Source organism: Castor canadensis, chromosome 15, assembly GCF_047511655.1.
Source record: "Castor canadensis chromosome 15, mCasCan1.hap1v2, whole genome shotgun sequence".
Taxonomy (NCBI): Eukaryota; Metazoa; Chordata; class Mammalia; order Rodentia; family Castoridae; genus Castor; species Castor canadensis.
The window spans coordinates 67,353,672-67,367,287 of record NC_133400.1 but is presented as its reverse complement, the minus strand read 5'-3'; the positions used below and the strand labels follow the sequence as shown (position 1 = coordinate 67,367,287).

The window sequence follows — 13,616 nt, the reverse complement described above, 5'->3', positions numbered from 1 at the left end:
TTTCAGAGGCAGATTTCCCCCCTTCCTGTGGCACCCTAACTCGACTCTTCCTTTCCCCGTATCAGCCTGTCCTGCAAAATTGCTCTGACTACATTCCCTCACCACCTGGGATACCAGTAATCATTCTCTTTATCTCTAACACAAGATTGTAATCACTTACTTGCACATGGCCTCCCCTAACATATCACTAGGTCCTTAAGGTCAAGGCCCAGGTAAATTGATCTTTGTATTCCCAGCACCCAGCAGGAAATCTGGGACTTAACACTTGGACTGACCAATGTTTGTTGACCCACTCAAGAACTGAACCTAGTACTCCCTTAGGGGACATCAAATTCTCACATTTCCAAAACTGTCCCTCTCCTCTAGAGTAGTACATCAGTGGACCACCTGTAATGGCTAGTCATCACATGCTCTGCTATCATCTCCCAGCAACACATGTATACTGAACTCTCTCTCCATCCAACCTCTATGTGATAGAAAGCTTCTAGAAACAGTTCAACATAGGTGCTACATGTAACTACTTGCTAGAAATGTTAGTTTCAAAGAAAGGAACTCCACTAATTTCTCATCTTTTCTAGTTCCTTATAGTACTAGCATTCTGCTTATATAACTTATTATGAGAATTCCAAACTGAGTAACTGTCATCATTTTGAACTCCAACAAAAAAATTTAAATATAGTTTTGCAATCAACTACAGCCAGTCCACACACTGACCCCAACCAACATCAGCATTAACAACAATAAAACAACAAACAACAACAAAAAAAATAGTAACAAGAGATGTATATTCTGGATAAAGACTTCAATGGAATACAAATGAACTGAAGGCCAAGACATCATACATCAATTCTCTTAAAATAGTACCTGAAAATTAGATAAATCACTTATACACTCAAAGGCAAACAAAATAGCATGGCTAACTTACATCTCCACGACTGCACACTGTGTAAAACGAATGGCTCCTTAGATGATTAATCTGAAGACATTCAAGAGGAGCACTAGCTTTTATTAAGAGACTATGATATCACCAAGCACCAGTAGCTCACACCTGTAATCCTAGCTGAGTTTGGGAGAATTGAGGCTCGAGGTCAGCCCGGGCAAACAGTCTGAGGCCTCATCTCCAAAATAACCAGATAGATTGGAGGCATGTCTTGAGCTGTAAAGCATCGGCTTCCAAGCACAATCCCTGAGTTCAAATCCCAGTCCCACACAAAAAAAAAAGACTGATTTCATATTCATTGTATGTACATCTTTACACAATTATGATCTATTACCCAAGGTCTTAAAAGGGTACTTAATAAGTACTTTTGTTAGTCTCATTCCAATGATTTTTATATGCTTAAAATAAAATTTTTTAAATATTCAGGATACCTCTGATCCCTCACAATTTGCTAAGCATCCATTTTATACATAGTTTAAAAATGGTTTACCATATTTTCACTTTGTGTACATTTTCTAGCGTATCTGCATTTTAAAAATAGCTGAGAGAAGTAAAGGACATATTTAACTTGGGAAAGGAAGGCTAGACATGCCCTGAAAGACCTCGTATTTCATGCAGTCAGGAATACACTAAGTTTGTATAAACTTCAGATTCACTATAAAAACAGTATTCTGGGTCACTCTGGAATACAAAAAGAATGCAATGAAAATAAGCAAGGTGTGGCTGCGTTTGCATGATTAACTTGCTCTGGAGTGCTCAACCTCCACGTCAGTCCAGATGTGCCATATAAACAAGGACAGGTTTGTTCTCATGATTCCAATAATGCTGCTAACTGGTTCTGCACATGCAAACAGGCAGGCCCGAGCAGTCACAATACCAGTCACTTCGTTGTCTCCTCTTTCTGCAGGTGTGCTTTTAAGCCAAGTGCATAATGGCCAGGCCACCTGGATTCCCTCTGTGCTCTGTAACAGGGATGTTGAAAACCACCCTGTGCCTTTATAATGATACCTTCACTAACAAATGTCATGTGCTATGCAGCAGCAGGAGATGACTACACACTTCTAAACCTCAGGCTTTGGAAACCATAGTTAACTTCAAGAATCACTTCCATGTATATATTTATAAACATGTTTACCCTTTGGGAACTGACATTTGGGGTTCAGATACTCTCAGAGGCAATGCTTCATTGTACCACACCACCACAGGCTTTGTAGCCACCTTCACCTAATCAAGTTGCAAACCAAGACGATGAATTTCTCAGACTTGATTTCAAGAAACTCACGTTCCTCAATCCTGAAGCAAAAAGTTAAAGAAACTAACTTGTGAAATGAAATCATTTAAATGGGCTCACCCCTCAACATATTTTTTTCCTCAAGAGTATAATCATACAACACAGAGCAACACAACAACAATCCTCTCCTGCCTCCTCTTGCAAAGCTTACCTCTGAATCAAACATCCCTTCTAGTCACTGCCAGCCTCAGAGAGCCAAGCCTTCCTTCATGGTGCAGCTGAGACTTCAAAAGGTCCGCAAGAATACACAATTGCATTGAGCACTCAACCAAGTCCAAACTCCCGTCAGCAAAAGCAGTCAGGTCAAAGCTTTGTAGACTCTTCGAAGTCATGCCACTTCTACATTTCTCATCAGAACAGACTCTCAAAAGGAAAGTCTACTTCTGAGCACTAATAAAATATGAAAAACACACAGAGAACTAGCTGATTTTAAAACTGAAATGAAAAATAAACTGGGGGTAAATAAGAAAAATTTACCACTTTTTCAGCAAAAGCACACAGAGTGAGAGGACACAGATAAATCTGAGTAAAGAAATTATATAACCCAGGCATGATAGTGTACTTCTATAATCCCAGCACTCAAGAGGCAGAGACAGGAGGATTGCAAGCCTGGGCTACACAGTGAGACCCCATCTCAAAAAGAAAGAAAACAAAAGGGAGGGAGAGAGGGAAGGAGGAAAGAAACAATCTTTAAGTATACACAGAATACCATCCCACCATCCACTGTCTGACTGTGAACTGTGTCTTTTCTGTCAATAGTACCTAGGAGCACCCTCTTCCGACATCATGATGTTAGTTCTACAAAGCTGAGAAGAATAATTCAGCCTTTGCAAAACCTGAGTGAAGGGGAACTATCATTCCCATCAAAGCAAAAGTACTGGAGCCCTGGAGTGGTGCAGCTTGGAGTCTGTGAAGTCCTCCCTGGGTCCTTGAATGGTGAGAGTGACAAAGGTACAGAAAGCAGAACCACTAGGAAGTTACTCTACTGAGCTGCTCTTTCACCTTGCACCCTGGAGCTTGCTGTTCATTGACTCTCAAAGGGAGGAGAGGAGCTGCACCTCAGGGGAAACTTCATTTGATAACGTTTGAAGTCATTTTTTGTTGGTACTGGGGTTAGTGGGTAGAAGTTGGAATGATGCTATACATCCTACAGTGGACAGGGCAGCCCCAACCAACACCAACAAAGAATCATCCCACCCAAAATGTCAACAGAACTGAGGCTGAGGAACTCTGCTTATAGCTTGTCATAGTCCTGCTTTATTGAAGTTGACCTTGAATTTTATACCCAGAAGCTGATCTTGGCAAATACACTTTCATATGTGAATATAAATAATCAAGACAAAAATCCATTTACAAAAATTAAGTTTTAGAAACAGAAGTCTAAAAAGCATACAGTCAATCTCCAGTGTGTCCTTCTTTAGTGGCTATCAATACTGTTGTTTATCACTATGTTCTAAACCATGCTAAAGTTAAAACCAGACATAGAAGGCCAGGTGAAAAGCACACATTCAATGTCTTGACTGTCAACCTTCTGGTCTGAAGTGAAGACACAGATGTAGTATGAGGACAAGTTGCATGAAGACATCCTGCGCCCAGGAACGGACCACAGACAACTAGCTGTCATCTAGCAGCTGCCTTCCAAGCTCACTCATCTACAGGATCTCCTCTGATTTTCACCTCAGCCAACCACTCCTTCTTACAATCTCTCCATCCTGCCCTCTTATTCCTGTCATGATATTATATTATCCTAGACACAAGAATAAGTTTCATTCTCAAAAAACTCAACTCACAGCTCAAAACAATGTTTATTAGAATAGTAGTTTAATAAGAGAAGAAAATTTTGTTCCGATATCCAACTTCCTGACTTCATAGCAGAAGTCCACAAAGCCTCTCCCCAGCTGACTATCCCTGTTGACTCTGACAATCACTGCTGTGCTTTGCTGGCCAGTCCAAGTCATTCTTGGCAAACACCAAAAACAAAAGTGCCCCACCCACTGCTGGCTGCATATTTTAGAAGACCTCTGAGGGTTCTGTCCACGGCTTCACCACTTGAACTACAAGTAGTATTCTCCCACTTCAAAAGAGTACTCTACCAACAGCCAAGTGTGCTTGCACAGCACACAAGGATGCTTAAGACATGTCGCCTATCAGACATTTATCCCCATGTGGTTTATACCCAAGGTATCCCTCAACACAAGGTCTTTTTGAATATAGTGATCCCTTGGTATCCAAAAGGAATTAGTTCCAGAACCCCCACCCTCATGGATACCAAAACCTAAGGATGTTCAAATCTATATATAAAATGGCACTGTACATCTCCTACATACTTTACATCACCTCTACATTGCTTATACTACCTAACACAATGTAAATAGTTGTTATATAGTATTGCTTAGGAAGTAAGACAAGAAATAACTGTCTGTACATGTTCAGTACAGAAACAATTTTTCCAAGTATTTTTGACCCATAATTGCTTGAATCCACAGATAACAAATAACAGACATGAAGGATCACCTTTGCTAGGCTTCTGGCAGGCATCCTACCACAAAAACAGAAGAAACGGAAAATTAGACATTAGATTTACCTCACAGAAAATTAAGACTCAAACATCTGCTAAAATTAAACTGAATAAACAACCTGTATCTCCTCAGTAACACCAACTTTGGCTTTCAGAAGATAGGTAAACTCTAATGCTATATAAACCCTTTATCAATGCTTTTCAAGCAAAGGAGTAACAAGCTCTACAAATTAAAAAAGTCATCACTTACACATGCTTGAGGCAGGGAAAGGCTGGAGAAAAATAAGACTATCCATATAAATTGACAAAAGTAATACTGTAAATGAATGCAATCCCTGATGGATATCTGTGAGTTTGATAAAAATTTTTGGTGCATCTTTATTTTTTTTTAATTTATCATATTATTGTTATACAGGGGTACATCGCAACAATTATAACCGTTTACAATATATCTTAGCTAAATTCACGCCTGGGTTTGACAGTCACACCTGGGTTTGACATTTTTGAAACTGGACTAAACAAACACAGCATTATGACTTCTTTCTCATCCTAGACTTCAACAGGGTACACAGACTGGGCGCCCTAAAACCTGGACTTTCAAGCAACTACACAAACTGTATTCCCATCTAAAAGCCTATTATAAAAGCCAGGCCTGATGGTGCACATCTGTACTCTCAGCATTTGGGAGGCTGAAGCAGTAAGGCAGAGAGTGAGAGGGAAGCCTGGACGACACACCAAGACCTTATCTTAAGAACAAAACAATGCTAAAAATAAACAATTAAAATTAAAACCTGTTAGCAGAATCAGGGATAACACAGACCAAAACCACAGTAATCAATTACAAGTCCTAAAAGTCAATTAAAATCTTAAAATCTTATAATCATAATGGACGGAATTCCAAACTTGAAGTGAAATCTTTTCTTATCCTATGAATTCCAGATTAGTGTTAAATTTTTAAAGGGTTTAGGGATTTAGTTAGTGGTGGAGCACTTGCCTAGCATACACATGGTGCTGCACCACAAAAAAAGATCAAAGTCAGGCATGCTGGCATCCAGAAAACTGAGGCAGGTAGATCCAAAGCCTTTAGGGCCCCCCCAGGGCTATATACTGAAACCACAAGTCAAAAATAAATAATAAACAAGTAACTTTCAATAGGCATTTACCAAATATAAACAAAAGATCTTTAATAACTTCTCTTTTTCCTGTTTGTCCACCAACAAGAAGCATTCATCCAAAGTAAAGCACTTTCTTATAAAAGTTGTACAATATCTATAATACACGTGAAGTCTCAGACAGAGAATCTCCTATTCATCCTTCAGAGACACGAGGTCTATAATCAGAGGTATCTTAAATAAACGTGACTTGCATTTCATCACCCAACCAAGACTGCTGCAAGGCTCACAAAGCAAACTGGTATGGATGTAACTGTAGCTACTACCAATTATCTTTGGTGTACCACAACTATAGTTCTCTCAGTACCAGGAGCCAGCTGTCATGCCTCCAGACGCTGCTGGTACATTTCTGCTAAGCATGGCACTCGCATCTATCACACCCAAAGAAGCCTCCCTCTACATCTCAAGTGGGGAACAAAGATTACAAAGGAATTAAAATTACCCATCCTAGGTAATATGTCTATACAGTAATGAAACCAATGTGAAATCTTTTTTAAACAAAGTGGTGTGATCACAGGAGACTGGACACTTAGCCAGACACAGCATTACAAGACATTTTAGAACTCCCTCTATGGAACTGCGTTCCAGGCCAACTTTTAAACCATACTTAAAATTTTCTTTTAAAAAGCTTCTTTACAAGGCCAAAACTAATGTGTAAAATGTCAATATTCTAGCAAAGACAGGTGAAGAAAAAAGATTTCAAAGTTTTCCACTTCTATATTTAAAAAGCAACTTTCCAGGCAGGGCAGCAGAGTTGCTCTAAGTATAATACATTAGAACTGATCAAGCCCTGAAGTAACCTATCTCGTCAGTCACTGAGAGATTTTCTAGGCAAAATCTTACTGAACGCAGGAATCTGCCAATTTTTATGCTGTCAGACTAACTATACTCAATTTTATCTTTAGCACATCCCTTTTCTCCAAGCTAGTAGACAGAAAGAGAAGTCCCAGAAAAAGTAAGGTAAAGGGCCATAGTAAGAGTTACCAGTGATTTTTAAGTAGCTGAGAAAGGGAAAGAAAAGGTGGGTTAGTAACTTCTCAGCTCACTGCAACTGTGGATCTAGCCAACAGACTCTCCCCTTAAAAAAAAAAAAAAAAAAAAAAAGCTCAAACAGCCCTTACCAACCTGACCAAAGATGCTAGAGTCTATTTTTTCAGCCCACCAACTCCCCTTTATTGAAAGCAGTATTTGAATATAAATAAAGCACATTTATATTACCTCAAAACCTCCTTCTTTGAACAATTTTTTTAAATGCTCTGGGTTCAGCTTCCATCTATGTACACTGACATTGCTAGGAACATGGTCCCCGAAGTCAGCAACTGCCTAGGTGGGCCACATCATCCCCAGGAGCCAAGGAAGCTTATCAAATATTCAACCCACTGATCACTGGGTAGTGTCACACTGTGACTGTGGAAACATGCAATGCAGAAGAGCAAGGAGTACTAGAAAGAGAGGTATTTCTATCCCAAACTCTACAGCTAGCCATTCAAAAGCCATACATCTCTATACAACCTCACACGAACACAGCTCTAACCAGCTATTCTCGGTACTGCCTTCAATACTGCATCCATGTCATTGTCAGGACAAGTCTCTTGGGCTTCTAGCTTCTCTGGCAACACAATTGGTTGCAGATCTTGAAGCACAATTTAAATTTAATACAAGAAAATCAATTTAGGTACCATGTTCATAATGACAGTCACCTAGAGCTTTTGGTTGGTTAAACATTTTGGCCTCAGGATGTAAGGCAAGGCAGTACCTTTAAGCACTTTTTTTAAGCAGAAGAAAGTGAGGCTTGGTAAACAGAAGCCCCACAGTAACAGCAGAGCCACATCCGGAAGGCATGCAATTCAATGTTAGGCTCCTGTACTTTGCCCTCCATCACACTTCATAGAGCTAGCACCATGTCATATGAAGCCCCTGAATTTATACTCATCTATTCTTCAGGAAACACAGGATAGGCTAATGTTGGGGTTTAAAACCTCAAGACTCACAGCAACAAATTGCTCAAAATTTTAAGACGATGAAAACTGATACAGAGAAAATGAACTTGCTCCCTTCTTCCAGCTGCAAGCTAGAATGATACTGAAAGTAGGAGAGAGAGGTTCACATCGACAGTGAGTGCTGTGGAGTGATCCTTCTTGTCTAATTGTTGAGTCATGAAAGGATTCGTGGTCTAAAGTGTGACAAGCATGATAATGCCAAAAGCCCTCTTGCGTAAGATACAAGCACTGCTTCCTTACAGTACATCCAGCAGCAGACACTTGGAGCTAAATCTCTGAGCCTGTGTGATTAAAGCAGAACTTCAAAGCCACTCACATGTCTTCCTTCTCATTATTTTTGCCTTTTGGTCTTGCCTCCTTCCTGTATAGAAATAAATTTAATCTTTGTGTTAGTTTCATCTAGCCAGAAATATAAAAATATTCATGTCTTTATGACAACAGAGAAAACTGGCTTTGAATAGTGAGAAAATCTTACCACCCTTCCACAAAATTACTTAACAGTCACTCCTCTCAAAAACCAGGCAGAGAATACTCTGGTTTCTCTTCAGATCGTATAAATCGTTCACCTTTTTCAAAAAGTAGGCAGAAAAGTAAAAATCCTAATCTCAAAGTATTGCTAGCATATAGGTTTTGACTGTGAATCTCTTAAAACAAAGTGGGCGTGGGCCAGGAGGAGGTGCAGGGTCCAGAGAGCAGTCACTTCCTATTTAGCTATCACAGGGCAGGGTTGAGGCAAAGCTCCTTAAGTTACAGAAGACTGATTTCCAACTGCAAAGAACAAGCTGCAGAACCTTGACCAAATGTCTTCATCTTTGAGGCTCAATTTCTCTGCCTATACAAGGGGAAAATGGTCCTAAGATTAGGAAGATACTACAAGTCAAGTAATTAGCACCTAATTAGTAACTAGGTATTGGCCCAGAATTAACATACGGTAAGTGGTGTTAATTTACTTGGACATTAACCTTGTGCAGGATCTCCTTGACATGGGCAACAGACTGAACTTCTCTGTAAAATGTGGGTGTGGAAACAAAAAGATTCCCTGATTCTAAATCAAAAAGGAAAAAAAGGTGAGTGGATGCTGGGTATGATGGCTCATGCCTGTAACCTCAGGTCCTCCAGGCCAGCCAGAGCAAAAAGTTAGCGAGACTTCATCTCAATCACTAAAGCCAAGCATAGTGAAACATGCTTATGATCCCAGTTACGTGGGAGGCCATAAGTAGGAGCAGCTTGGTCTAAGGCCAGCCCCAGGCAAAAACTCAAGACCCTACCTGAAAAATAACCAAAAAAAAAGGCAAGGGGCATGGTTCAAGTGGTACAGCACCTGCCTAGCAAGCATAAAGCCCTGAGTTCAAACCCCAGTACCACCAAAAGAAAAAAATAAACAGAGAGGTCAGGGACATAGTCATCACCAGGGCTATGAATAATGGCTCTATGGGCACATCTTTAACACACCTCTCTACGCAGCTAATAGTCAGTCCACATCTGGTCGGGGTGTCTTCATACAGCTCACAGGCAACAAGGCATATAAATCTTAAACACATGGTTTTAACCACCAGGACTAGGGATATTATGGTGGAACTAAGGCATGAAATTAAGTTGTGGTAAAGCACCTGTTTTGCAAACACAAAGCCCTGAGTTCAAGCCCCAGTCCCATCAAAAAAAAAAGAAATTAGAAGTTAAGAGCACCAATGCCTAGAAAGCACGATGTCCTGAGTTCAATCCTCAAATGCTCCCCTAAAAAAGAATAAAGGAAAAAACACTAAAGACCAGGAGTTATGAACATAGCTACTCATGTTGACTTTCTTAGGTTTAGTATGAGGTATGCTACACAACATACAGCAAACGGTACTTGGAAGCCTCAGGACCTCGCCCTAACTGGAAGGATAGGATAGCTGGAAACAGCAACTTTTTGGTTAATGATGCATTTGAGCCTCATTTTGATCCTTAAGGATGTAAGGTCACAGCTAAAGTCATTCACTGGAAGAGACAAAAAAAGATTCATCTTATCACATTGTCAAGCAGATTTCCATTAGACATAGCTTCCTTTCAGTTTGGATTTGGGGTGCCCCCTCTTTTGTTATAGTTTAAAACCTTTCTTAAGTTTCATTTGCAGGACTTTACCCTATCTGCTACCCCTCAGCTAAAACACAAACAAAACCAAAAAATTTCATAAACACTCTACTTTCATTACTGCAAGTTCTAGTCATTTTCTCTTTCCCTCCCATTTCCCTCAACCAATAAATGCACATGACAATGTTCTGACTCAGAGATCCTTAAACGGCTGGCTGCGCTCACTCATTCAACAAATACTAAGAGCATCTTTAAGGAATCAGGCACTATTCTAGTTACCTGAGTTATAGCAGTGAGCAAAACAAAACCTGTGCTATTAGAACTTATGATCTAGTGGGTAGACACATTACTAATGTATATGCATATACCTCCTAAGTATGTCATAAGGTGATATGGAATACGGAAACAGCAGTGCAGAAAATGCACACAGGGAATGCTGGCCGAGAGGCAGAAGGGATAGTAAATGAGATGACTGGGCTGGTCTCACTGAAGAGAGGGGCTTGAACCTAGTCTGAAGGTGGTGAGAGCGCTAACCAAGAGAATACTACAACATTCCAGTCAGAGGAATAGAGGAAAGGCCCTAGTGTGATCAAGCAACAGTACAGAAGGAAGTCAGTGTGGCAGAATGAGGAAGCAAGCCAGCAAAATGAGGAGGGCAGGCAGATCACCAAAGGGACGTGAAGTCCATTGTAAAGTAAGGGCTTTATAGTGAAGTGAAGAGAAGTGATATGAAAAGTCACTACCATTTTTGTGCAGAGGAGTTATGTGTGAAAGTGTTAGATTAGATCTCAATCTCTAGGGCTGCAGCAAATGAGAACAGACTGGAGGGGCAAGGGTGGAGTGGGAAGACCACGCAGGCTGACAGGGATGACAGGTACTGGATCAGAAGAATGGCAGGTGAGCTTTTGAGAAGTGATCAGACTGTAGACCGATTTTAAAGGTGGAACGCCATGCTTTCCTAGCAGACTGGATCTGGAATGAGGGAGAAACTGAGTTGTCAAGGATGGCAGGCAAGCCGTAAGGGATGAAGCTGACATTAATCAGTTTTGAGGCAAAACGTAAAAATGGCACACTATGATGCAGATGCTACAGGATTCCTGATTTATTTGATCTCATCATCTCTTTCTTCTACCCCTATTTTTCTCCTCCCATCTAATCAACAAAGTCCACAGTGAATAACTGTTGCAGACAGATGAAATTTCTTCTTTCAGAAACTATGGCTATGACTACAATGACAAGAGATACCCTATCCCAGAAGGCAATCACAGGCTTGTCAGTGTGTGATGGCTAATTAAGCATCATTTGCCATTTACTGGCTGTGTGACCCTGGGCAAGTCCTCCTTGTGCCTCATTATTGTCGTAAAGGCTAATATTGCCCACAGGGTGTACTGCGAGCTCTAAATGAATGAATACAAGCAGAGCACTTAGAGCAGCATCTGGCACAGAGTAATCAATATGTAAGAGTCGGAATTACTACCACAACTGTGAGGTAATCTTGTTATTTCTCAATCTCTGAATGACTTTATGAAGTAGACAGATCTAATGCAAATTTTAAAAACATAAATAACCAAACACAAAGATAGTAATACTGAGTATAAAGGCACAGCAAGTTGCTAGCAGATATCTCAGAAGTCTACCTACCCCAACTAAATCACTGGAATCCTATAGGACAAACACTACCCCTTTGTGTGTTTAGGGTAAGATGGAGAAAACATAGAGACATATGTTATAGTTCTGTAATTTAAAGAAACTGGACTATCACAGAAGATTCCTAAACTCTGAACTTTTCAATAATCAGTAGCTGGGGTGTTTTTCAGGATAGAAGATAGATCTTGGTACTTCAGCTTTTAATTATACTAGAATCAAGAATTCTTCAGATGGGATTTTAAAATGTTCACTAATACTCTAACAATCAGTATCTGCAGGTTGGTTCCAGGACCCCCTCAGATAACCAAAATCTGTGAATGCTTAAGCCCCCACAGAAAATGACCTGGTATTTGCTTATAGCCTACATACATGCTCCTACATACTATAAATCATCTCTGGATTCTTTATACTACCAAAGACTATGTAAACAGTTTTAATACAGTATGTTGAGGGTTGAGGGAACAATGACAAGAAAAAAGGTTTGTACATGTTCAGTACAGGTGCAAATTTTAGGGGGAAGGGGGAAATATTTTTGATCTGTGGTTGGTTGAATCCACAGATGTGGAACTCAAGGATACAAAGAGCCAACTGCAACTCAGAAATTCAACTCTATAGATAGAAAGATATAAATATATCATATATATATGTATGCACACATACTATTTAACTTAAATCCGTTCTCTTCTCCCAACCCAACATTACATGAATTTCTATCAAAATATCCTTGACAGCAGGTAACACTAACAACCAGTGATTTAAAGCTGCATCCTGGAGCGCTTTAAATGAACAGATTAATACTAAGGCCCAGCCCAAGATTTCTAGTCTAACAAGCCAATAACAAAAACTGCTGGTTAGATAACATGGTTTAAATGGAAAATTAGAATTCCTACTTTTAAATTAGCATCATCATTCGAACTGGGTTCTGGAGCAAGAGGCTACTACAGCCCACATTAGCAACCCTCCTCACCCCCCTACATACCCTCAAACTACCCTAAATCTGCAAAACAAAATTTAGTGGTCTTCCTAATGTTCTCTCAAAAATGCCTGACAAATTAAATTCAGATTTCTTTCAAATGAAAGAATGCGCCATGCCATTGTTTCCTGGTAAAATCCTTCTAAGTCCTATGCCAAATAGCTGGTTACAATCACATACTTTCCCAGTTTCTTTACTATAGCTTATAATAATAATATGCTATGCAGCTTGGCTCTTAAAATGAACATCTTTTTATTTTTCTTTTTTTGGTTTTTGATCTACCATTTAAAATACAAAGCGTCCATCAAATGTTAGTGCACAACTACAGGAAAAATTATTTCCAAATGTTTCTGGCCTGCCAGCACTGTACAAGTAAGACTGGGTAACAACTTTGTACAATAAACTTGTTCGTTCCTTTCTTCCTTCCTTTAAAATATAATGTTACATCTTTATTAAATGCTAGACATTCCTTCCAGTTACTTGCGGATAGAGCAGTTCTGGCCATAATACCCTGTAAAATTAAAGAATGACTGTAGTTCAAAAACATCTAAAGAGCAGACTAAGATAACAGATGTCTAAAATAACACTAGAAAAATAATGTTGGAACTGTAATTTACAAAGCACCTACTATAAACCAGATGTCTATATCTATCTATGGTACTCATTTAATAAAACTGCTACCCTAAAAAGATGAAGTTATCATTTATAAGAAATTAATGGAAACCAAATAATGAGAAAGGCCTTTCCTTCAGCAATTTGAGTGTGGCCTTCCACAGTATACGCAATGCTCCACCCAAAAGACAACAAGAATGAAGACGGAGTTGGCCCATTCATTCACACAATTTTTTTCAGATCAGTTCCACTAAATTAGCTGTGAGGATTTGAGAGTTAAAAAAATAAAAATAAAAATGCACTTCCAACTTCAAGTCTTTTTAAGTTGAAAGTTATGCAAACTATTTTATGCACCATGCGTAAACCTACTCCTCTGTAGATATTTTTAGGCCA

General features: G+C 39.5%; 1 protein-coding gene across 4 annotated transcripts in view; it reads right to left on the bottom strand.

The window, feature by feature from the left end:
• LOC109700328 (cyclin-Y) overlaps nucleotides 1-13,616 on the bottom strand; it is a 666,198-nt gene that overhangs the window by 639,371 nt on the left and 13,211 nt on the right. The gene's annotated exons all lie outside the window — the stretch shown is intronic.